This window comes from Balaenoptera borealis (genome assembly GCF_965194805.1).
Source record: "Balaenoptera borealis genome assembly, chromosome: X".
In the NCBI taxonomy this organism is placed as follows: Eukaryota; Metazoa; Chordata; class Mammalia; order Artiodactyla; family Balaenopteridae; genus Balaenoptera; species Balaenoptera borealis.
This window is the reverse complement of record NC_138881.1, coordinates 42,698,856-42,725,144: the sequence shown is the minus strand read 5'-3', so window position 1 is coordinate 42,725,144 and position 26,289 is coordinate 42,698,856. Positions and strand designations below refer to the sequence as shown.

Here is a 26,289-nt window from a genome sequence, read left to right as displayed (position 1 = left end):
TTTGGATGGGGTGTCCAGCACTGTAGCTTGCTGGTCGTTGAGTGGAGCTGGGTCTTAGCATTGAGATGGTGATCTCTGGGAGAGCTATCGCCGTTTGATATTATGTGGAGCCGGGAAGTCTCTGGTGAACCAATACCCTGAACTCGGCTCTCCCACCTCAGAGGCACAGACCTGACACCCAGCCGGAGCACCAAGACCCTGTCAGCCACGTGGCTCAGAAGAAAAGGGAGAAATAAATAAAGAAAAAAATAATAAAATAAAATAAAGTTATTAAAATTAAAAAAATTATTAAAAATAAAAAACATTAAAAAGTCATTAAAAAAAAGAAAGAAAGAAGGGAGCAACCAAACCAATAAACAGATCCACCAATAATAACAAGCGCTAAAAACTATACTGAAAACAAAACAAGACAAAAAAACATTCAGAGAGAACCCTAGGACAAATGGTAAAAGCAAAGCTATACAGACAAAATCACACAAAGAAGGATACACATACACATTCAGAAAAAGAGAAAAAGGAATTAAAAAAATCTATATATATATTAAAAAAAGGAGGAGAGCAACCAAATTAATAAATAGATCTACCAATGATAATAAACGCTAAATACTAAACTAAGATAAGATAAACATAAAACCAGAAACAAATTAGATGCAGAAAGCAAACCCCAAGTCTACAGTTGCTCCCGAAGTCCACGGCCTCAATTTTGGGATGATTCGTTGTCTATTTAGGTATTCCACAGATGCAGGGTACATCAAGTTGATTGTGGAGATTTAATCCTCTGCTCCTGAGGCTGCTGGGAGAAATTTCCCTTTCTCTTCTTTGTTCGCACAGCCCCTGGGGTTCAGCTTTGGGCCTCTGCGTGTAGGTCGCCTGAGGGCATCTGTAATTTGCTCAGACAGGATGGGGTTAAAGGAGCAGCTGATTCGGGGGCTCTGGCTCACTCAGGCCAGGGGAGGGAGGGGTATGAATGCGGGGCGAGCCTGCGGTGGCAGAGGCTGGCGTGACATTGCAGCAGCCTGAGGTGCGCCGTGCGTTCTCCCGGGGAAGTTGTCCCTGGATCACGGGACCCTGGCAGTGGCGGGCTGCACAGGCTCCCGGGAGGGGCGGTGTGGAGAGTGACCTGCGCTCGCACACAGGCTTCTTGGTGGCAGCGGCAGCAGCCTTAGCGTCTCATGCCCGTCTCTGGGGTCCGCGCTGATAACCGCGGCTCGCACTCCTCTCTGGGGTCCACACTGATAACCGCGGCTCGCACTCCTCTCTGGGGTCCGCACTGATAGCCGCGGCTTGCTCTCGTCTCTGGAGCTCGTTTAGGCGACGCTCTGAATCCCCTCTCCTCGCGCACCAGGAAACAAAGAGGGAAGAAAAAGTCTCTTGCCTCTTTGGCAGTTCCAGACCTTTTCCCGGACTCCCTCCCGGCTAACTGTGGTGCACTAACCCCTTCAGGCTGTGTTCACGCCACCAACCCCAATTCTCTTCCTGGGACCCGACCTCTGAAGCCCGAGCCTCAGCTCCCAGCCCCCGCCCGCCCCAGCGGGTGAGCAGACAAGCCTCTCAGGCTGGTGAGTGCTGCTCGGCGCCGAGCCTCTGTGCAGGAATCTCTCCGCTTTGCCCTCCGCACCCCTGTGGCTGCGCTCTCCTCTGTGGCTCCAAAGCTCCCCCCTCCGCCACCTGCAGTCTCTGCCCGTGAAGGGGCTTCCTAGTGTGTGGAAACCTTTCCTCCTTCACAGCTCCCTCCCACTGATGCAGGTCCCGTCCCTATTCTTTTGTCCCTGTTTCTTCTTTTTTCTTTTGCCCTACCAGGTACTTGGGGAGTTTCTTGCCTTTTGGGAGGTCTGAGGTCTTCTGCCAGCATTCAGTAGGTGTTCTGTAGGAGTTGTTCCACATGTAGATGCATTTCTGATGTATTTGTGGGGAGGAAGGCGATCTCCACATCTTACTCCTCCACCATCTTGAAGGTCTCCCCCAGAGCTTTGATCTTAACTTCATGAAAATTCTTAATTTCCAGGGGTCCTGTCATACCTAGTTTCCCACATAATTGAGACAACTCTTAAACATGTACATAGCTTTGTATTATTCTGCTTGGGCTGTCATAACAAAATACCATAGAGTGGGTGGCTCAAACAACAGAAGTTTGTTTTTTCACAATTCTGGAGGCCAGAAAGTCCAAGATCAAGGTTCTGGCAGGATTTGGCTTCTGGTGAGAGCTCTCTTCCTGGCTTGCAGATGGCTATCTCCTCTCTGTGTCCTCACATGGTGTCTCACAGATGTCTCTGGTGACTCTGGCTCTTTTCTAAGGACACTAGTTCTATCAGATCGGGGCTCTACCCTCATAACCTCAGCCTTAATCACCTCCTTAAAGGCCCTATGTCCAATACAGTCACATGGGGATTAGGACGTCAACATGTTGGGGGGGGGCCTCAATTCAGTCCATAGCCACTACTGTATAACACTACTGAAGTCAAGACATGATTGTGGCTTTAGTCAGGACCACACAGAAGATTATGTGTCCCCTGTTGTCCACATTGAATCTGGGTCTTGGGTCAGACTTCTACCATCTATGTCCCTCAGATCTGAACCTTGATCCTGGTCCTCTGTTAACTCTTCCTCTCAGGTCTGACTTGCACCTGGTTCTCTGTTCAATTTTTTCTCTACACAGCCTTCTGTTAATACTTCTGCCACTAATGTGCCACTTGTCGGGACATCTAACTTAGGTCTCTGTTAAGTAACTATCTCATCATCAATTCAGTCTGGCAGGAAACCCAAACCTGAGTTCTATTTTTATTTCTTCCTTCATCAATGCCTCTTCTGATCTGTCAATCAAATCCAAGTTTCTTAACACCATTAGTTCCCCTCTCTGATCTGTATATTAAACCCAGATCACAGTTGTAGATTTTACTACCAATGCCCCTCTTTTCTGACCATGAATCTATCTGTTAAATCTTTAATCATCAGTGACCTTCAGTTTTAATCTCAAACCCAGGGCTCTGCTAAGTATTCCACCATCAGTGTGCCTATGTTTTAGATCTTAAACCTAGGCCTCTGTTAATGTGTCCACCATCAGTGCTTCTGTGACCTTGGTCCAGAGTCTCTATTGAGGTTTCTATCAATTTCCTTTGTTCTGATCTTGAACCTGGGCCTTTGAAACAATTCTGACATAAGAGCTCAAGCCCCTCATTGATGCCCATCTGGTTTGAATTCAAACCTGATCTACCATCAATTGTCTTCCCCTATTAATACACTGTGTCTCAATCAGATTTTCCACCACCATTGAGCCTCTGGTTTGACCTCAAAATTGGGCATTATGGTAGACAGAATAATGGTCTCCCAAATATATCCACGTCCCAATCCTTGGAATCTGTAAATCTGTTTCTTACATGGCAATAGGGACATGGTAGATGTGATTAACTTAAGAATTTTGGGACTTCCCTGGTGGTCCAGTGGTTAAGTCTCCTGGCTTCCACTGCCAGGGGCACGGTTGCGAAACTGAGATCCCTCATGCTGTGCGGTGCAGCCAAAAAGAAAAAGAAAAAGAAAAAGAATCTTGAGATGGGAAGATTATTGTGGATTATCCAGATGGGTCTAATGTAATCACAAGGCTCCTCATAAGAGAGAGGGAGGGAGGGAGGAGGGTCAGAGTCTGAGAAGGAGATGTGATGGTGGAAACAGAAGGTCACAGTCAAAGAGAGAGTTGAAGATGCTACATTGTTTGCTTTGAAGATGGAAGAAGGGGTCATTAGCCAAGGAAGCTGGAAAAGGCAAGGAAATGAATTCTCCCTAGAACCTCCAGAGGGAGTACAGCCTTGCCAACCCCTTGACTTCAGCCCAGTGAAACCCATTTTGGACTTCTGACTTCCAGAACTGTAAAGTAATAAACTTGTGTTGGTTTAAGCCAACGCAAGTTTGTGGTCATTTGTTAGAGCAGCAAACAAATACAGGTGTCTTTGAAATATTCCACCATTGATGCCCATCTGGTCAATATTCAAACTATGTCCTTGTTAACTCTTCCACCATCCATGCCCTCTGTGTGATCTCAAATCCCAGCCACTGTTAGTCATTCCACCATAAGAATCCCTTATCTATGTCCTCCCAACCTGGGCCTCTGTTAACTTTTCCAACCTAAATCAATCTCTGATTTTACCTTGAACTCAGGCAACTGTTATCTATTCCACCATTAATGGGTTCTTATCTAGATATAGAATCTAGGCTTTTGAGGGTAGATAGTTAACAGTCCCTTGTGTCTGTGTATTGCACTTGGAGGTCTGTTCACTTTTTCACTATCAGGGCAATTTATGCGTGAATCTTTTCTCAAGCCTGTTAACTCTTTCCCTATTGTTGCTCCCCAGGGTCTGTACATTGACTACAGGTCTCAGTTAAATCCTCCCCATCTATGCTCCTTTGGTGTGTATGGAAAATCAAACATCTGCTAACTCTTCCATTGTTAGTGCCTCTTCTCCTATGTGCATCAACCCCAGCCCTCAGTTAATGCTTGTATCATGAGTGCCCATTACGTGTGACCTTGAAGTCAGGTCTTTGTTAACTCTTCCACCATCATTGCCCCTTTGGTATAGGTTGTGAGTTGTGGGCCATTGTTAATTATACCACTATTAATGCTTCTCTGGTCTATTTCAGATTTGGGTCTAAGTTAACATTTCCATTTTCAAAGCCTCTCTGAATGACTTTGGAACTGGGCCACCATTCCACTATCAGGGCCCTCCTAATTTGACCTTGAAAGCAAGGTTTTTGTTAAGTTTTCTCCATCCATACACCTTGGTAGAGATCTTGAATCCTAGGACATTCTTAAATACTGCACCATCAGAGATCCTCTATTTTGTAGATATAGAACCTACGCCTTTGTTAACTATTTAATCCCGTTCTGGGCTGACTGCAATCTAGCCCTTTGTTAAGTTTTCTAAAACCAGTGCCCCTTAGGTTTTACCTTGAACCTCTGACTCAACTCTCTGAGCTTTGATATGGGCTGCAAAAGGTCGCTTCTGCCCAATTTAAATGACGCGGGTAGAAAGTCCAGGCTGTGAGTGACAGGAGGGGGCGGGCCCTGACCTGAGGAAGGAGCAATAGGAGGGCAGGAGGGCGGTGATGCTAGGCTCGGAGGAGTGCGCGGGGAGTGTGGTCTGAGCCCCCAAGTGAATACAAACATTATGTCAAGGTACTCTTCACTTTCTCCAGACGCTTTAGAAATGAGGCTTCCACAGAACAGTCTTTCAGGTGGTGCTTCCACTCCCCGCCTCGCCCCCCTGTTCCCACCGAACACCCCAACCAGTCGCATCGCCACGCCTTTGCTCAGGCGGTGCCTCTGCTCAGGGCCTGGAATCTCCCCCCCGGGCCTGGAATCTCCCCCACCCCGGGACAGTCGCGGCGCTTCCGAGCTTCACACTGCTTTCGAGTACCCTGCCTCGGAAATATCACGGGGACTCCCCGAGCTCCAAAACGCATATATCTTCTGGCTGGAATGGCAGCACCCAGAAGCCGTGGGAGGCACTAGCCATTTCCCGGCCGGCGACCGAGTTGCTGGCGCAGACCGAATGACGCCATTTTTGTTACTGGCAGAGCTGGGCTCGGTGGCTGGTTCTGATCGGGCGAAAGATAAGCTAATGCGCCATCCAGACCCACCGAGGAGGGCTGGAAGGGGAAGGGATTTTCGAGGGACGTTGAGCCCATTTGTGCAAGCGGGGAGCCAAGCCTGGCTTGAGAAGGAGCTTTTGGGTCCTGAGAGCAGAGCCAGGGTGAGGGGCCTGGCTGAGTGATGGGAGTCTGTCTGGTCAGTGATGGGGACATGTGGAAGCTCTAATGAGGGGTCCTTTGGACTGAATGATGTGAACAACAGTGATAGGGGAGTCTGGAGGATCAGGTGTGTGGGATATGCGATGGGGAGTTTATGGGGGTGAGCGATGGGGGATCTGTGAGGTGAGCAATGCTGCCTGTAGGGTGAATGATGGGATTTCAAGGGGGTGAGTAAAGGGGGTCTATAGAGTGAGTGAAGGGGGTCTGGGGTGAGTGATGGAGGGTCTGTTGGGTGAGTGATGGGGGATCTGTGAAGTGGACAATAGGAGGTCTATAGGATGAGTGACAAGGGTCCATGGAGACAGGAATGGGAATGTGAAGGGTCATGTTGGGATTCTTTGGGGTCCATGATTGGTGGCTCTTTGAGATCAACAATACATCCATGAATAAACAAAAATCCCAGCCCTTGTGGTTTCAACATTCTAATGGAGGATTCAGACATTGAGGTTTTGATTTATATTCCCTGATGACTACCTTTTCATATATGTATTGATCACTTGGAGATCCTGTTTTGTGAGGTGCCTGTTCAGATCTTTTGCTCATTTTTATGTTGCATTGTCTGCCTTTTCCTTACTGATTTGTAGGAATTGTTTTCATATATTCGGATACCACTCTTTTATTGGTGATATGTGTTTTGCAACTATCTCCTTAATTTTTGGTTTCTCTTTTCCTTATTGTGGCTTTGAATATTAAGATTTTAAGTTAAACTGTAAAGCACAATGTAAATTTAACATTTTGTTATTCTTGAGTTAAAAACCAAACAACGTTCTCTGTGGTTTAGAAGGAGAATTAATTTTTTAGGGCATCCAGAAGCAGACTGAGGGTTGCATCTCTGAAAACCGTGGTGCCACAACAGCTAGGGAAGAGTTCTCTGCTTTTCATTTTCTCACCACCTCACCCTCTAATCACTGGTTGTGTGATCTCAGACAAGTCACTTTTCCTGTCTAGGCCTCAGTATCCTCTCTAGGAAATGAGGATGATAGCAGGGCCTATCCTGTGAGGCTTGGGATGATAATTAAGTGAGTTAATACATGATTATTATCCATTCCCCATGGTTTTGTAGCACCGATCATGTATATATTTAATGGATCTTCCATGAACTCTATGTCAGAGCTGCTCCTGTGATACCCAAGAAAATCCAGTTAAAGAAATTAAATACCAAGGAATAAGATTGTGTCAGGTAGAGTTGAGCCTTGGAGGGCCGCAAACTATTGTAATATCTTGGGGGACAGATGTTTGTTTGTTATTAAACAATTGGGAGCATGATCTTGTGGCCTGCCTCTTCTTCACTTCACAGCTATCCTTCCATGCCATTAACTTTATTTCCATAGTAGTTTATTTCCAAACTTAGTTTATTTCTGTGGAAGTTTTCAAACATTGAGAACTGTATAATGAAACCCCATTATGCACATCACCCAGTCTCATCAATCATCAACTCTTGGCCAGTCTTATTTCATCTAGACCAGGAGATGGAAAACTGCAGGCAGTGGGCCAAATCTGGCATGCTTTTATACAGCCATAAGCTTAAGAATGGTTTTCACATTTTTTTAATGGTTGGAAAAAAAGTCAAAAGAAGAACAATATTTTGTGATATGTGAAAATGATACAAAATTCAAATCATAGTGCCCATAAATGAAATATTATTGGAACACAGTCAAGGAGCATAATTGTTTTGTGTATTGTCTGTGCCTGCTCTCAACCTGCAATGGCAAAGCTGAGTAGTTGCTGCAGAAACCATAGGCTTCACAATTCTGAAATATTTGCTATCTGGCTCTTTACAGAAAAAGTTTGCCAACCCCTAACCTAGACTACCCATTCATTTCTTCCTCCCAGATTGTTTTTTAATTTGTTTTTAATTGAGGTATAAAATAAAATGCACAAATATTAAGTGTACAGCTCAATAAATTTTTACATGTCTGTTATTATTTGAAACAAGTCCCAGACATATTGTTTTATCCATAAATACTCCATTATGTATCTGTAAACGATAAGGACTTAAAGGTCCATACCATTATTCAAGGTAAAATAATTAACAATAAGATCTTCAGATCATTAGTGGTTAAATTCCTTAATATCAAATATCTAGTCGGGGCTCAAACTTTAATGATTATCTCCAAGATTTTTTGTCTGTTCAAATTAAGATTCCAGACAAGGTTCATACTTCAAATTTGGTTGCTGTGTCTCTTTAGCCTCTTAATCGTCTATAGTGTTACTTTTAATGGTTGCCTGCCTTTCCATCCTTTGGAGGTTCCATAACTTATTCTCTCAGTTCTCAGTGATTGGGCATTTAGGTTATTTTCAATATTATGGTTTTAAAGGCAAAGCTGTGATGAAGGTTCCTGCAGTTAAATCTCTGCACACATCCATGATTCTTACCTTAGGACAAAGTTATAGAAATGGAATTGCTGGTCAGATGAGAAACACGTTATCAATGAATGAACAAACAACACATTTCACATCCAGCCATTGCAGAGTGGCTAACCCAATTTGGTCTCTGAAGACTCTTCTGTACCCACCCCACCCCCAGTAGCTTTCCAAAGAGGAAAAGAAAATGATTGAGTCTCAGATAGGTTGTTTGTTTCCCACTTGGTTTTCCCACAGCAAAATGGGAAAGGGCAATTAGTTGAAAATAAGAATTAGAGAAATTTAGAGGGAATAGAAGATCAAGAAGCAGGTAAAGTTGCTGTGAAGAGACACAGATCATCTGGCCTTAGTTCAGATAAACTGAGCTGAACATTTTAGCTGTGAGCTTCATGGCAGCCACAGTGAAAAGGGCAAACATGATCAGTTAGATGATTTGTGCTCTCCATCAAGAGAAATCAGTTCATCACTGCAGCTCCTAAGCAAGTCAAAATTTCTGGGCCTTTAGCCTAAGAAATTTTATTGTTGAGTTTTCCTAAGGGCCAGTCGTTTTCAGCTCTGTGTGGTATCATCAGTAGTTGTTCCAAAGAGGCTGTTTTTAGTTAAAAATTTCTGGCAGAGCCTTGGAGTGTGAGTGGTTTCCTGGTTTTCCATGGCTCCTTTGCTGTCATCTCAGTTTGTGGGGTCATGCTCTAACTCAAGGCCATCTCCTTTGCTCTTCCATTTTTAGTCTTTATTATTTTTTTCTCCTTGCAAGGGCAATGCAATGTGGGGCAAAGAATGTAAACAATATAGCAAAGTAAAAAAATTAGGAAGTGGAAATATCTCTGTAATCTAACTTCTGCCTTCTTCCCTGGCATAACTAGTATTATGTAGTTTGGGGATGATCCTTCCAGACTCTTTTCTTTATACATTTAACCTCATCCAGGTGTGTAGGTGTGTGTTATAAATATGTGTGAGTGATCTTATTATTTTCATGTATTTTCCTTTACCATACACAAAAAATACATGCAATATATCTTCTGTTCTGCACCTTTCAACAGGTGGAAGCTGCTTTTCCTCCATTTCTCCTATGCAAACCACTATATAACCTAGAAACTGGAGAGTTAGTTCTCTCAAGGCAACCAGAAAACTAATCTTGAGCCCTATTAAAAGGGCCCTTGCATCATCCTCTTTACATCACTAACACTGCTGCCAAACCCCGGGGGGTCAAACCCTGGATTGGTGTTTCTCAACTGAAAAGATATTGAAATCTGCTCTAAATGGAAGTCCATCCCAACTGCAGACTCTAAACTGAGGGTCTCCGAAAGCGGTGAGTAAGATGGAAGATGAGGAAGTCCCTGAGAGCTGGAAGGCGGCAGACAGCGGGGAAATCCAAATCTCCTCCCAAAGTGCCCATTGTGATTCAGGACGACAGCCTTCCCACGGGGCCCCTCCACAGAGCCGCATCCTCAAGAGGCCCACCAGCATTGGTGTGGTCAGCAGCCCCAACTCCACCAGCAGGCCAGCCCTTCCCGTCAAGTCCCTAGTGCAGCGCGAGGCAGAGTACGCGGAGGCCTGGAAGTGGATCCCGGGCAGCGCCAGCCCAGAGGAGGAGCAAGAGAAACCCATCCTCGACGGGCCAACCAGGATCTCCCAACCTGAAGACAGCAGGCAGCCCAACAATGTGATCAGACAGCTGTTGGGTCCTGATGGGTTACAAGGCTTCGAACAGCACAGATACATGCGGGCAGGAAAGGATGCCACCGCCACTGCCTCCGTCACCACTTCTTGGGTCGTCCGCTGTGGGTCGCACTGCCGTGGCAGACAGCTGGACTTGAGCAGAGGGAACAACCTGACTTACTTGCAATGTGATTCCCTTTGCTCCGCCCACTGTGACCTTGAACCCCATGCACTGTGACGTCCCTCCCCCCACTGTGATTGGCATGGCTAGAAGGGCTGTCCCAAGTCAATGGAAAGGGAAAGGGTGGGGGTTAGAGGAGGGTTGGGGGGGACCCACCAAGGACTCAGAGAGTCAGACAGTGCCACTTGGCCACTTGGGGTGAAGCCAGTGCCAGCAGTAACAGTTTATCATGCTCATTAATTTGGGATGTCAAAACACAAATGAGAACTCCCATCCACCCACCCTCAAGTGCATGTTTTCATCACTTAAAAGCAAGTTCCATCTGAAAATATCCTTTTTGTTTCTTTGCTTCCTATTTTTGTTTGTTTATACAATATTTGATTTGCAAAAGTAAAAGTGCATGGGAGGGGTTTTAGCAGTTTAATGAATTTTTAATTGAGAAAGAGTAGTTTGGTAGTCTACTTAAAAATGTTTCTGGGCAATTCACTAGAAACATTAACCAATAGGATTTTGGTGAGCTTAGCTTCTGTATTCCTACTGCAGCCCAGAAAAGGGGCAGGGCTCTGCAGCCCCCAGGACAGATGAGCACCCCATGCCTATACCTCCCTCCCCCCAGCTAAGTCCCAGAGCATCTGGGCACTACCTGAAGACTGGGCTAGCTCTATAGAATCAGAGAGCCTGGGGAGGGTGCCAACCCCTCACCTCTAGTGTATTTTGGGAGACAGGGAAAGTGAACAGACTTCCCCTTCCAAAACCTCTCAGGAGTGGTTCCCTACCAGCCAGGCTTACTACTTCTAGAAGTGGGCAGGGAGTGAGGCTGCACTTTGGGGCTTTAGGAGTAAGGGCTGCGAGGAACTTCCCTGGTGGTCCAGTGGTTAAGGCTCCGCACTTCCACTGCAGGGAGCGCGGGTTGGATCCCTGTTCGGGGAACTAAGATCCCACATGCCACGCAGTGCGGCCAAAAAGTAGAAAAAAAAAAAAAAGAGTAAGGGCTGCGAGCCTTGCTCAGTATTTTGCTGTCAGCACAAGGAAAGCCAGGAGAGAGTCTTGACTCCAGGACTCCGAGCCTTCTGCTGAGTGTGGTCAGAAGGTAGGTAGATCTTCCTGCTCCAGCAAGGCTTAGAACTCTCAAGGGTCTGTGGAGTGCCATCTCTGTTGATGGCATCAGCTCCGTAACTCTATCCAGCACATTTCTCTTGTGAAATCACTACCTTGGGAGCAGACCGTTCTCAATACACCTGGGAAGAGACAAGCTGTGCATTGCAAAGATTGGTAATGACAGACTGGTTCCCCATAGGCCTAGGCTATCCTCCACCCCTTCTTCCAGAGCAAGGGCCTGGAATGAAGGCAGTTTCCCCTCTGTCCTTGGAGCCTGGAGATTTGCTTTGGTTCTTTGAGGTGGAAGAGACTTAGGGGGCCCTGCCTAGAGCAGCTGTGTGTGTACAATCTGGCCCCTCTCGGGCTTTCTGATCTCTTCCATCGCATTGCATCTTATATCCCTCAGCCAGCCAGACGGCCTCCTCGCTCAGGAGTGGTTTGGTGTGGCATTTGTGCAAGTCTTGGCCCACTACATCTTCCCCTTAGGAGGAAAGTTCAGCTGTCAGTTGAGTCAGCAATTAGTCCACAGGCTTAAAACTACATGAAGGCAGGAAATTGTCCATGAGCAGAGCTGGAACAAAGCTTCAGTCAGTAAGAACCCGCAGGATGTTGAATGGTGTCCACAGGCTGCTCTGAGGGGAAATGACCTCCAGGAGTGAGGACGGGAGAAGGTTGCTGCTGTCTTTACAGTTCTACTGCCAAGACCAAGTTTCTGCATTCTAAATGGATAGTGTCCATCCCTCATGTAATAGTGGTTTCTGGCCCAAGATGAAACTATCCTTTTCAGTTGGAGAAGGTACAGAGGTGGGCCAGGTGGGAAGGCCAGAAGTGCTGATTGCTCAGCCGTCGGGACCACCTGTTCTTGCTCCCCTTCTCTAGTGGGAGCCAAGGGGAGGCTGGCTGATGGGTGTCTGTGGATCAAGGATGTAGTAGGGACTGATGCTCTCACCTCCCTCTGGCCAAAGATGGGGCTCTGCCTGCTGTGTGCCTGTCACCACCCCCCAGCAGTCATATCCTGGCTTCTCAGATGGAGAGGTGGCAGGCAAAATTTTAAAAAGAAAGAAATGAAAACAGGAAACTATGGTGTTGGGGGGAGGTGGGAGGGGAGATGGGAAAACAGTTTGGATTTTGTGTGTGTGTTTGTGGGTGTTTGCGGTTTTGTTGTTGTTTTTAGGCAGTTGTCTGTAACTTTCCTTAAGTGCTTTTTCTTTGTTTTTATTTTCACATTGTATTCAATACATATAGCAATACATATTAAAATATTTAACAATAAGGAGATTTTTAATTTTTTTCTTTTATAAATTGCTTTTCTTTTCTTTAAAAAAATTTTTTTTTAAAAAGTAAGCTGCAGGCTTTAGCTTGGAAAACCCCAGGGGAGTGGGGGGCAGAAACCTGAGGCTGCTGCCCCCTTATCTGCCTTCACGGTACTGTCCGCTTCCCCCAGCTCCTCCCTGACTCTGTGAGCCAGGCCTCAGACCTTCCAGCTAACCGCTTCCCATGAGCCACTACTGTGATGTCAGCCTATAACCAAAGGAGCTGGGGGTCTGGGCCTGGTGACCAACCCTTCGCCACCCACTCAGTCAGGGTGCTCCCCACCTGCAGGCAGGAGGCAACACCCTATCTGCTACCAGCAGCCCCTTCCACAGCCCACTGCCCCAGGCCTCCCTGTCTAGCCCAGCCATATGCAGCTCTGCCCCATCTGGGGATGCTCTGCTCAGAGATGGGCCGGCAGGGCCGGCCCCAGCCTCCCTGGTAGGCAAAGACTCTGGAAACCTCTGGGGTCCTGTGTTCGGCCATGTGATCCCAGGGGTGCACATGGGCCCCTTGGGTATCTGAACAGAAGGGCATGGGAGGGAGGGCCGCACCCCTGCAGTCCTGCTCTGCTGGTCTAATGGGCAGCTGCCCACCCTACCCAACCCCGCACTGTGGGCTCCTGAGTCAGCAGATTAAGCATTTTATAAATTGAATTTTAAATACATGTTTTAAACTTGAAAAAAAATAAACTGAGGGTCTCTCGAGAGCCCCCAGAAGCAGATGTTACCACAAGGTAGACTGCTTTCCTAAGAACTTCGGACCAAGTAGATGACATCATGAGGTGATCAGCTTCTACCCAAGATGCCAAACAAGACCCTGTAGGCTTCTTTTACATACTTCCTAATCTCACCGTTTTTACTGTTCTTCTTGCAGTATCATCCTTTTTCTCTATCCCCGCCAGCATCATCTTTGCTATCCACATAACTCCCCCCATTACAACTGCAGCTTTCCGTAATGAGCCTTCATTTGTATTATCTCCTCTTCCCCTTCACCCAAGCTGTTCTCCCCTTTAACAATTCTGCCATCCCTGCAAGGACCCCAGAATCTATAGCATTCCTTCACTCAACTCATAGTACAGTCTCACAACCTTACTTTAGAATGCTGGTTATGTTCTCCCTCTTCTTCGGAAGCCTCCAGCTTCCCTTAAATTCCTATGCCATCTCATATTTAAGGGCATCCTTTGTGCTATCACTCAGGGTCCCTTTAGCTTTTCCCCCCTAGACTTCAAAAGGAATCTCCTTCAACCTCAATACTCTTCAAAAAGGGCCATCTATGCTTAACCAGATTGCCTTTTTTTCTCACCTTAACTACTCTATTACCTCTGATTTAAGTTTTCCAGACACTAGATGAGGCAAGAGGTCTACAAAACATGTTACAACTACAAGCTTAGGCAGAATCCAAGCCCCAGAAGGAGGCTGTGCTTCTTGTCTCATCAGGTTTTTAAGAAGCCTTAGAACAAGAGGCTAAGAGACTGGGAGTAAATCTAAAAAACTTGCTGCAACAAGTCAACTATGGGCAACCTGCATGCCTAGAGCTGCTGCAGTGTGGGCCACTTAGAAGTTCACCCAACCACCTGCATCTTCTATGCTCTGCTACAGAAAATAACCATGATTGTGGATCTTACCACTAACATCTAAAACCACTAACATCATTGCCAGAGAACTACAGGAACTCCAATGAGTGGATCTTCATAATTGTCTGGCATTGGACACCATCCTGGCCCTTCAAGGGGGGCGCTTTTGTAATGATCGGAAGCCATTGCTGTGCATGTGTTCCCTGAAAGCTCTCTGATGGATATGCCATCACCAAAAACATCCAGACATTCCAGAAAATTCTTCAGATTTCCATTGTCATCTTCACTCCACTATCTGAATACCCTTCAGGCCCAATGTCTAGGAATCTTCTCGACTTGCTCTCTCTGACCCTCAAATCTTATTCAACCTTTAATAACTATTATTTTATTTTATTCCTGAGTATTTCTCTTGTTAAATGCCTAATCGCTAAGGCCTTCCAACAGCTGTCAGCCTAACAGCACAATCAACAGATGATACAGTAGTCAGTTCTTCAGGAACAAGAGGAACGTGAAGGCCAGCACCCCCTTGAAAACTATTTGGACCTAACTCAGCTTCCCAATGACTCATTCCATCCCTAATAGTGCTCAAGGACAGATTTTGTCTGACTTCAACAACAAGGGGGGACCGACTAAGTGTTCACAATTACCTGTTGCTTACCCTCTGCTTTGTCTTGACCAAACTTTAGTCAGGCTTCTCCCTTCTTACAGGTTCCTGGACTCTGCTTGCCCCCAAGCCTGAGCAAACACAAAAAAGTGAAATTTGCCTCCCTTCTCAGCTTCTCCTGAGAATTGACTGACAACAGCAAGATACTTTCCTGTCAGACCCCACTGGCCATTTCCCCTTGCTTGTCCAACTTCCCTCGAAAGATTCTGCTTTTCTCTGCTTGCCTCCTCCTTACCCTGTGAAAGAAAAGCCTTTCTCTGCTTGACTTTGAGACCCTTGTAGACCTTCAGGTCATAGCATTCTCCCTATTGCAACCAGCCCTCCCCATTACAATAGTCCCTTTCCCTCCCTTCCAATAATCCTTCTGAAAAAAAGTTTCTCCTTACTAAGTCCTGATTTGTTTTTCTTTGACAACCAACATGCAACAAGACGTGTTAATAAGGGCCCAGAAATAGGTAATCTAGAGCTATGCTGTTATCTAACACCATGGCTGCTAAAGTGTGGTGAGATTCAGCCAAGAGTTCCAGTCCTTGGGCAATTTATTTAATTTGTGTGGATAACTCCTAGGACATGACTGGCTGTGTTTCTTTTCATTGTTGTGTGGCGTCCCGCACATATGCTGTTCCTACTGCCCATCCCCTCACCAATTAGTGATCCTAAAGTGGTTAGTATCAGGGGAATATTTGGAAAGATTGTGGCGTTGGAGAGTTGTGGCTAGTGTGGTTGGTGAGGGTAAGTCCTTGAGGGGTTCTGTTGCTGAGTAAAAATCTACTGCAATTTTGAGTCAAACCCAGTGTCCAGTGTTGGACAAGGGGAAACTTGTAATAGGGAAAGCCCTTTACCAGGGATTCCCTTACAGGCCCACCAAGGCTCCCATTGTTGCCTATATTCTGTGTTCCTGTGAAGGCAAGTTGTGCGGCTTAGTGCAATTCCAGGTGGTGTTAATAGGAGCTTATAATGTTTTAGCCAAGTAAATGTGCCTGTTATCCACCCCATACTCAGCACCTGAGTCAACTCAATTGGTTATGTGCTCAGCCCATGATTGGCCACATATTTGAAGCTAGAGTTGACCCACAGAATTAGAAGGCACCTGTGAGTCGCAAGCCATATCTTAGAGCCTGGCTTAGCCAGAATGGGTGTTGCTGGTAGCAGTAGAGATGGAAGGAGGAGGAGTGCTAGCCTCAGTGGTGGTGTCTGTGGTCATGTTAGTAGGACTGACCAAACTGAATGGCCAGCAGCGTGCTTCCCGTGGTCTCCATCCTGACCCATGTTGTGTGTCTCCCGTGTTGTGCATGTGGCATGTTATTTCCAGGCCTTGTCAACAGTAGGGTGTAGTTTGCCAGGGGAGGGTGATCCATCAATGGGTGTGTAGTCGACACTGGTGAAGGGAGGAACTTCTCAGGTATGGAAGGGGCACAGCAACAGAATAGGGGTGAAAGTCAGAGGTCATCTGTGGGCAGCAGTAGGAGTTCTGATTGTCCCTTGGGTATCGTCCAAATGGTGTTACCCAGTCCAGGGGTAATTAGTTCCACCTCCTGGGTATCGGGAGCTGGTCCAAGATTGATCTATGGTGATTTAGTGGAGTGTGTGGGCAGCAGATGAGGACGCCTCTCTCTCCAGATAGTGGTGAGTGGTCTCCTCAGCTTACACTGGATGAGGAGCAGAAGCATGCTGAATGTGGTCCCAGAGTTGGTGGTCCACAGCAGGTCACTGTTGGGCTCAAGGGAGAAGTGGCTGCTAGGCTCCGGAGTTTCTATGAGGGAGAAGGGAAAAAGGTGGAAGTACCAGGTGGATGTTCATTTGCTGTGGGCAGCATGCAAGGCTCCCATGTCCATGAAAACTGGTAATTGGGTTGTGTCCAGTGTGGATGTGTCCACCAGGAGAGGTCACAGCGTCTCTACAGGTGGTCATTTCATTTGTTGTGAATTTTAATACAGTGCAGTTATGTCTTAGGTCTGCACTTTTGAACTTGAGGGACCATCTTCCTCCAGGTTCTCTCAGGAGCCCTTGTTTTAAAATACCATTATGCCTTTCTGTGACATCTGCTGCTGTAGGACAACGGAGCAGGTGAAAACTCACACAATGTGATTTTGTAATGCCCGCTGTTGCGTTGCTTTGCAGTGGGAGCCTTGATCTGTTTGTATAACTGGCAGCACTCCCAAGGGCTGTGAGGCTGCAGTGTTAACACTTCAGTAACATTAACAGAGGTTGGGGCCCCACAAGAGCCATCAGTGGAAGGCCTGTGTGGGCACCCACCACTATTAACCATGTGTTAACATATATGTTCCTGCCGCTGCAGGGGGAGGCCCAATGAAATCAATTTGCCGTCTCTGATGTGGCCCTCCTCCTCTGTAAATTGTCCCTCCAGTGAGCTAGGCCCAATGTCTGGATTTCTGGCTTCTGGTACAGCCACTAATGTTTTGTCTCCCTGCTGAGCCCACTCCTCTACTAACAATCCATTTTCATAACCCTGTGATGCCCCAAAGCCCTGACCTCTCGTGTGCCCCCTGATAGAAGGGGAGGGTGGCTCTTCCCAAAGGTCTGGAGATCTCCTCCTCCTTCCAGAGCCCTAGCTGCTTTGGTGGTTCAGTTAGTTCATCAGGCTTTGAGTCGTAGAGCACTTCCTCTGTGTCTTGTTTGGTATGAGCCGAGGTATGGTGCACCCAGATGGGCAGAGCGGGAGCCAGTGTGGCAATCGGCCCCATACCTCTTTAGCCCAAATGTCTTGGCTTGTATTTTCCAGCCCTGATTTTGCCAAAGTCATGACCAAGTAGTTAGCTCATGAACACCAACCAGGAGTCAGTAAAATATGAACCTTGGGAAAATGTTTGTCAAAGGCATACTCTATTGCTAGGACTATTATATGTGGCTCAGCCCACTGGGCACTTTGGTCTGTGCCCCGTATGGATTTGGGGGTGACAGGCTGTGGCTCTCTATTGTCTGGTCCCTTACACCTTGTGCTCACTCCATTGGTAAAGGAAGACCGTTGCTTTGCTTGTTTTGAGGGTGCTGACCATCCTCCCTCCCGTCCCCGTTGAGCAAGGGGTAGAGGCATTTCTGGGGTTTGGGCGAATGAGCTTCAGTGGCAGGTATGTGGTTATTTCCTCATGGAGTTTGTGACACTCCAGTAGGGCTGGGTTTAGCTCAACCCTGTAGATAGCATTTCCATTTTAATAACGGGGCCTCTGAGGCCAGTCTGATTTTATGGGGAGTTTTTCTTCCATTACGTAGGGCATACGAGGAATCTCGGTCTGTGGGATAACTGGCTCTGCCCCAGAAAGGGCCTCAGTTTCCATAAGTGCCCTGTATGCTGCTAGAAATTGCCTCTCCGGTGGCAAATACATCTGGGCTGAGGCTAGGGGCCCCTTACAGCAAAAGCCCAGGTAGAGGTTTGCCTGTCCATTTGGTCCAGAGGCCCCAGGAAGCAAATTTTGGGGTGGGAGCAGAAACTTCTAAATGTAAGTCCTATCCTTGGGGCACTAGTGGGAGAGCTGAAGTGATAGCCTCCTTTAGTTTATCTAGTGCCTGTTGTTGCTCAGGTCCTCACTCAAAATGCAAGACTTGCAGGTGACTCAATACGTAGATAGGGTCTAGCAAATAGTAGATGTGAGGAACGTGTTGGCACCAGAATCCAAACTTTTCTACCAAATGTTGGGCCTCCTTGCTGATGTGGGAGGTTGGAGCACTAGGAGCTTTTATTTTATTGGATTAGGAAGAGTTTGCCCTTCTCAGTTCTGAATGTAACCCCCCAATTTAACAGACTGGTAGGGGCCTTGTACCTTATGGAGGGAGGCAGTTGCCCATCCGCTTTCAGTGAGGTGTTCACTCAGGGTTGTGACAGCCTGGCCCTCAGTGCCTTGTCATATCCTGTACTATGGCGTGTTTACCGCCTACACCAATAACGAAATGGTAACTGGTTCCCACTGGTTGGCGCCCACCAATAGAGTAAAAGCCTTGGGTTTGTTCCATGAAGTTAGCTGCTGACTGAGCCGGTCCAGTAATGGGAACAGGGATAGTCTCCAAGGGGACAACCAGGAAAGAAACATCTTTTAGCAAATCTGGGCCAATTTTAATAGTTAAGTGGGTAATTTTCCTTTTAATTAATTGTCCTCTGAAGTCAGTCACCTCCTTGGAGGGGGAGGAGTTCCCTTTAAAGCATGAATGCTCCCTGGGATTAGGAAGGTTTGAGCACCTGTGTCCAACAGAGCCAGCCAATGTGTTTGTGTTCTGGAGCCCAAACTACAGTTAATGTGATACAAGGGCGATTCTCTTCCAGGCGGGGCCCTATATCTGTGACTGCTGGATCCCTCTGTGACGGCTGTCCTGGCCACTGGTGGAGACCAGAGGCAAGTACTAAAGATGAGGCTGCCTCTGAAAGGGAAGCCTGCCGCAGCTCATAATCTAACCCTAGTAAGTAGTACTATTGCTGCACTGATTTATCAGAGAACCTCCAATTTGGGACCCTCTTGTCCCTTAACCTGTGATGGTTAAGTTTATGTGTCAACTTGACTGGGTCACAAGTGCCAAGACATTTGGTCAAACATTATTCTGGGCATGTCTGTGAGGTTCTGGATGAGATTAACATTTGAATTGGTGGGCTGAGTAAAGCAGATCGCCCTCCCCAGTGTTGGTGGGTCTCATCCAATCAGCTGAAGGTCTGAATAGAACAAAAAGGTGACCCTCTCATAAGTAAGAGGGAATTTCCTCCTGCCTGACTCCCTTGAGCTGGTACTTTTTTTTCCTGCTTTGGGACTCAAATTGAAACATTGTCTCCTCCTAGACCTCAAGCCAGCAAATCTTTGGACTGGAACTATACCATGGTCTCTCCTAGGGCTCCAGCTTGAGGACTGTAGATCTTGGGACTTGCCAGGATAACCCTGTGAGCCAATTCCTTATGAAAAAAAACCCTCTTTTTATATATACATCCTATTGGTTCTGCTTCACTGGAAAATTCTGACTAATGTATAACCTGTCTTGTTTTCTCAGAGTTCACGCTTAAGCAGAGGCCAAGCTGTAAGTTTGTTTGACTTAGGAGGGGGGAGGCTTCACTCTCGATAGTAATTTTGATTTAGGCCAGGTGGCCTAAACACTTGGATCTGAGTTTGTCTTTCAGGAGTTTCTATTAAATCCAAGGGCAGCTGTGACTTTTGAACTGTTTTCGTGTTAACCATCATTGCCAGTAAAGAGGACTTACCTTTGTCAGGAGCCCCTCTGAGAAGCAACGCTGTGGACTCAGGACTCTATTCACCCTCCTCCCACTTGCCCAGTCATCCTGCTGCACACCATCTGTTACCTGATAAGCCCACTCCAGCATCCCTAGCTGATGGAGGAGATCTTTGGCCTCAGCTGGTGTTTTCCGTTGACAGTCTGCCCAGGTGATTATGAGGCCTCATGTGGGGTGGGTGGCCCTCCAAGCCATAAAAAAAAATCCATATCAACAAGGTATATGTGAACTAGGGTCCAAAGCTGCCTCTGGGGGTCCTTCCTCCCTTCCTCACTAATTGTGCAAGATCCCTTACCAGGGGCCCATTTTTCCATCCCATTCTGTGGCCGCCAATTGTTTAATTCCAGACCCTGTTAGGTGGAATTCTCGCTCTCTGCCTGATACATTCTATACAGCCAGGCAGCCCCTTTTTCATTTGGTTCCTGGACTCTGTTCTTATGGAGGACTGGGCCTCAGGGAGAAGGGGGATGTGTCGCTTCCCCCAAGTGAGAACCTGTCCCTTTTTTTTGACCTTCCCCTCCTGTGTCTTCTGTCTGTTACTTTGTGGGTGGTCCTGGGTGGAGGGGTAGATTCTCCTCACCATGACCATGCTGGCATCGTGCTGCCTGGGCCTCTAGAGGGCACCAGTCCTCTTCTCCAGGGCCCTCCCCTCCATCTGGTCTTCCCGTGAGTGTAAGCTCCTACCTCCTCACCAGGCTGTGGCCTGGTGAGAAACCACCAAGAGGAAGTTCTGGCTTGCCTCTCTCATTCAGCAGGATGGCCCCCTGTTTAGGAGTCCTGGGAGAGGCAGGAAGATAACTTCCTTGTCTTTGTCACTTTAAGTAATGCTTTAGCCACCTCAGCCCAAGAGTTGGGGTCCAGATAGCCCTCCAGGGAAGGGCTAGAATGATGCCACCTGTAACAGCAGATCCAAGTGCGACAGCATCAGAGTCAGGCTAGCTGTTTGCAAAGGCGCCTCCCCCAACTGCACTTAGGGGACTAACCTTGGCCTGATGCCTCTGCCTTATAGGCTTGTTTAGCTGCCACAGTGGTCCCCAGCGACAAGGATGTCCTCTCGTCACAGAGTAACCCTGAATCGCTGGCCATTGTCAGGGAGCTCCTCCCATTATAGCCCATTATGGGGTCAGGGGTATCCACCCCTCAGTCCTGAGGTGTGCACCCCTCCCCCTTTTCTGTTCAGGCCCACAGGTCTTACAGTGTCCACCACCTGCCTAATGGATACCCAGGTGGGCAGGCTGACTTCCTACCGCATGCAGCTGGGCCCCTCTGGCCCCCCCCAAAATTAGTTCCAGTGGCATGTGTTCACTCAAATACTGATGCTATCACTTGGCCAGGCTATTGAAGCACAGGAGGATACCCCCCAAAATATAGAGTGTAATACAGTACAGAGCAGTGCCACGCCAAACCGAAGCAGTGGTATTCCAAATTTTGAATCCCACCCATTTGAGACCATCCAGGATTTTTGCTAATTGATTTTCCTGCTGACTGGGTGGCCTCCATATCTATTTCCTAATTATCTCCCGAAGTTCTCCCCTTATTTCCACTTACGGGGTTTGAGGTATTTGGGGGTTATCAAGAAAAAAATATGACCACGAGGTGGCAGGAGCACACACGAGTGTTACTGGGCTTGCAGGCTGGGGAAGTGCCTCACAGCAGGAGCCTGTACGAGGAGGAGGGCAAAGGAACTGCTGGGGGCTAAGGGGTTAAGAGAGGGAGCTTTTGTGTCTAGGTGATGTCATTCAGCAGCAAAGTGGGGAGTCTCTGGGTCAGAGAGCTCTGAAGGGCAGCAGCAACATGGGTCTTTTACAGCCCGGGCTTACCTTATCTATTGCCAGCAGATGTAGGGTGAGGTTTCGTTGGGTATGCAAAACAGGTAGGCTCTAAATGGTGAAAAATCTACTTGTTTGGGCTATTTATAAAATAATTGGATGTGTACAAATTTAAGTTGGCATCAGCAGGTTTTGAGCTATTGGGTCTCAGCCTGCAGTGAAGAAATAAACAACCTAAGGGCCAATACAGAAAGGCCATCTTTGACCTATCTATATAACAGGTGAAGGCACAACCCATCCCATTAGATCCTTAGGAATTCTGGTGGGATCTTAGTTCCCCGACCAGGGATCGAAACTGTGCTCCCTGCAGTGGAAGCACAGAGCCCTAACCACTGGACTGCCAGGGAGTTCCCAGAATTCTGGCATCAAGGTTTAAAGGTAGAGTTACAGTTTCTCATTTAGAGATCATCCCTGCTTCTGGCACCTGCAGTTGTAGCCCCTGTCCCAGGACCACTGCATCAGGTCAGAAAGAAGAAAGTTGAGGTGTTGTAGGGAAAGAATTGTGTAGTGGTAACAGCATCTTCCCTGCCCTCTCTGCCTCAGACCTCACAGAAAAATGGAGGAATCTATCTAGCAGGGACTCTCCCTTGGCCTGTATCATGTTAAATGTGACCATACATTCATGAAGGGGTGTAAGCCAGTTCTTCATGCCTTTATCTCCCCCACTTTAGGCATCTACCTGTTCCAATTCTCTATGAAATGAATACTCTGAGCTATATATGCAACATTATATATTCATTTAAGGCGCTATCTCCTTGCTCATTTTTGGACGCTATGAGCTGTAAAGTGTGTTCTATGGTTTGAAATAATGTAACTCAGTGGTCCCAATTGCTACAGTAGCTTCTATTCCAGTCCTTTTTTTTAAAAATGCACCTTTATTGGAGTATAATTGCTTTACAATGGTGTGTTAGTTTCTGCTTTATAACAAAGTGAATCAGTTATACATATACATACATCCCCATATCTCCTCCCTCTTGTGTCTCCCTCCCACCCTCCCTATCCCACCCCTCTAGGTCGTCACAAAGCACCGAGCTGATCTCCCTGTGCTATGCAGCTGCTTCCCACTAGCTATCTATTTTATGTTTGGTAGTGTGTATATGTCCATGCCACTCTCTCACTTCATCCGAGCTTACCCTTTCTACTCCCTGTGTCCTCAAGTCCATAATCTACATCTGTGTCTTTATTCCTGTCCTGCCCCTAGGTTCTTCAGAACCTTTTTTTTTTTTTAGATTCCATATATATATATATGTTAGCATACGGTATTTGTTTTTCTCTTTCTGACTTACTTCACTCTGTATGACAGACTCTAGGTCCATCCACCTCACTACAAATAACTCAATTTCGTTTCTTTTCATAGCTGAGTAATATTCCGTTGTATATATGTGCCACATCTTCTTTATCCATTCATCTGTCAATGGACACTTAGGTTGCTTCCATGTCCTGGCTACTGTAAATAGAGCTGCAATGAACATTGTGGTACATGACTCTTTTTTTTTTTAACATCTTTATTGGAGTATAATTGCTTTACAATGGTGTGTTAGTTTCTGCTTTATAACAAAGTGAATCCGTTATACATATACATATGTTCCCATATCTCTTCCCTCTTGCATCTCCCTCCCTCCCACCCTCCCTATCCCACCCCTCTAGTTGGTCACAAAGCACCGAGCTGATCTCCCTGTGCTATGCGGCTGCTTCCCACTAGCTATCTGTTTTACGTTTGGTAGTGTATATATGTCCATGCCACTCTCTCACTTTGTCGCAGCTTACCCTTCCCCCTCTCCATAGCCTCAAGTCCATTCTCTAGTAGGTCTGTGTCTTTATTCCCGTCTTGCCCGTAGGTTCTTCATGACCATTTTTTCCCCTTAGATTCCATATATATGTGTTAGCATACGGTATTTGTTTTTCTCTTTCTGACTTACTTCACTCTCTATGGCAGACTCTAGGTCCATACATCTCACTACAAATAACTCAATTTCGTTTCTGTTTATGGCTGAGTAATATTCCATTGTATGCATGTGCCACATCTTCTTTATCCATTCATCTGTTGATGGACACTTAGGTTGCTTCCATGTCCTGGCTATTGTAAATAGAGTAGCAATAAACATTTTGGTACATGACTCTTTTTGAATTATGGTTTTCTCAGGGTATATGCCCAGTAGTGGGATTGCTGGGTGATATGGTAGTTCTATTTTTAGATTTTTAAGGAACCTCCATACTGCTCTCCATAGTGGCTGTATGAATTTACATTCCCACCAACAGTGCAAGAGGGTTCCCTTTTCTCCACACCCTCTGCAGCATTTATTGTTCGTAGATTTTTTTTGATGATGGCCATTCTGACTGGTGTGAGGTGATACCTCATTGTAGTTTTGATTTGCATTTTTCTTATAATTAGTGATATTGAGCATCTTTTCATGTGCCTCTTGGCCATCTGTATGTCTTCTTTGGTGAAATGTCTATTTAGGTCTTCTGCCCATTTTTTAATTGGGTTGTTTTTTTTTCATATTGAGCTCCATGAGCTGTTTGTATATTTTGGAGATTAAACCTTTTTCCGCTGTTTCACTGGCAAATATTTTCTCCCATTCTGAGAGTTGTCTTTTTGTCTTGTTTATGGTTTCCTTTGCTGTGCAAAAGCTTTTAATTTTAATTAGGTCCCATTTGTTTATTTTTCTTTTTATTTTCATTACTCTAGGAGGTGGGTCAGAAAAGATCTTGCTGTGGCTTTTTTTTTTTTTAAAGAAGAGTACTTTTTCTTTTTTTAAAAATTTATTTTAATTTATTTATTTTTGGCTGCATTGGGTCTTCGTTACTGCGTGTGGGCTTTCTCTAGTTGCGGCGAGCGGGGGCTGATCTTTGTTGTGGTGCGTGGGCTTCTCATTGTGGTGGCTTCTCTTGTTGCGGAGCACAGGCTCTAGCTGAGTGGGCTTCAGTAGTTGTGGCATGTGAGCTCAGTAGTTGTGGCTCACGGGCTGTAGAGCGAAGGCTCAGTAGTTGTGGCACATGGGCTTAATTGCTCCACGGCATGTGGGATCTTCCCAGACCAGGGATCGAACCCGTGTCCCCTGCATTGGCAAGCAGATTCTTAACCACTGTGCCACCAGGGAAGTCCCTTGCTGAGGTTCATGTCAAAGAGTGTTTTTCCTATGTTTTCCTCTAAGAGTTTTATAGTGTCTGGTCTTACATTTAGGTCTTTAATTCATTTTGAGTTTATTTTTGTGTATGGTGTTAGGTAGTGTTCTAATTTCATTCTTTTCCATGTAGCTGTCCAGTTTTCCCAGCACCACTTATTGAAGAGGCTGTCGTTTCTCCATTGTATGTTCTTGCCTCCTTTGTCATAGATTAGTTGACCACAGGTGTGTGGGTTTATCTCTGGGCTTTCTATCCTGTTCCATTGATCTATATTTCTGTTTTTGTGCCAGTACCATATTGTCTTGATTACTGTAGCTTTGCAGTATAGTCTGAAGTCTGGGAGTCTGATTCCTCCAGCTCCATTTTTCTTTCTCAGGATTGCTTTGGCTATTCAGGGTCTTTTGTGTTTCCATACACATTGTGAATTTTTCTGTTCTAGTTCTGTGAAAAATGCCATTGGTAGCTTGATAAGGATTGAACTGAATCTGTAGATTGCTTTGGGTAGTAGAGTCATTTTCACAGTGTTGATTCTTCCAATCCAAGAACATGATATATCACTCCATCTGTTTTTATCGTCTTTAATTTCTTTCATCAGTGTCTTATAGTTTTCTGCATAGAGGTCTTTTGTCTCCCTAGGTAGGTTTATTCCTAGGTATTTTATTCTTTTTGTTGCAATGGTAAATGGGAGTGTTTCCTTAATTTCTCTTTCAGATTTTTCATCATTAGTATATAGGAATGCAAGAGATTTCTGTGCATTAATTTTGTATCCTGCAACCTTACCAAATTCATTGATTAGTTCTAGTAGTTTTCTGGTGGCATCTTTAGGATTTTCTATGTATAGTATCATGTCATCTGCAAACAGTGACAGTTTTACTTCTTCTTTTCCAATTTGTTTTCCTTTTACTTCTTTTTCTTCTTGATTGCCATGGCTAGGACTTCCAAAACTATGTTGAATAAGAGTGGCGAGAGTGGACATCTTTGTCTTGTTCCTGATCTTACTGGAAATGCTTTCAGTTTTCACCATTGAACATGATGTTTGCTGTGGGTTTTTCATATATGGTCTTTATTATGTTGAGGTAGGTTCCCTCTAAGCCCATTTTCTGGAGAGTTTTTATTATAAATGGGTGTTGAATTTTGTCAAAAGCTTTTTCTGCCTCTATTGAGATGATCATATGGTTTTTATTCCTTAATTTGTTGATATGGTGTATCACATTGATTGATTTGCATATATTGAAGAATCCTTGCATCCCTGGGATAAATCCTACTTGATCATGATGTATGATCCTTTTAATATGTTGTTGGATTCTGTTTGCTAGTATTTTGTTGAGGATTTTTGCATCTATGTTCATCAGTGATATTGGTCTATAATTTTCTTTTTTTGTGATATCTTTTTCTGGTTTTGGTATTAAGGTGATGGTGGCTTCGTAGAATGAATTCGGGAGTGTTCTTTCCTCTGCA

General features: G+C 45.9%; 2 pseudogenes across 2 annotated transcripts in view; one reads left to right on the top strand and one right to left on the bottom strand.

The window, feature by feature from the left end:
• The window catches only part of LOC309621113 (retinol dehydrogenase 12 pseudogene), a 339,175-nt pseudogene that overhangs the window by 18,795 nt on the left and 294,091 nt on the right, over nucleotides 1-26,289 (bottom strand). The window lies entirely within an intron of this gene.
• LOC309621148 (SUZ RNA-binding domain-containing pseudogene) lies at nucleotides 1,628-15,033 on the top strand (annotated as a pseudogene). Its single transcript, XR_014249880.1, has 2 exons — nucleotides 1,628-5,164; nucleotides 9,204-15,033. The product of XR_014249880.1 is annotated as an SUZ RNA-binding domain-containing pseudogene (transcript).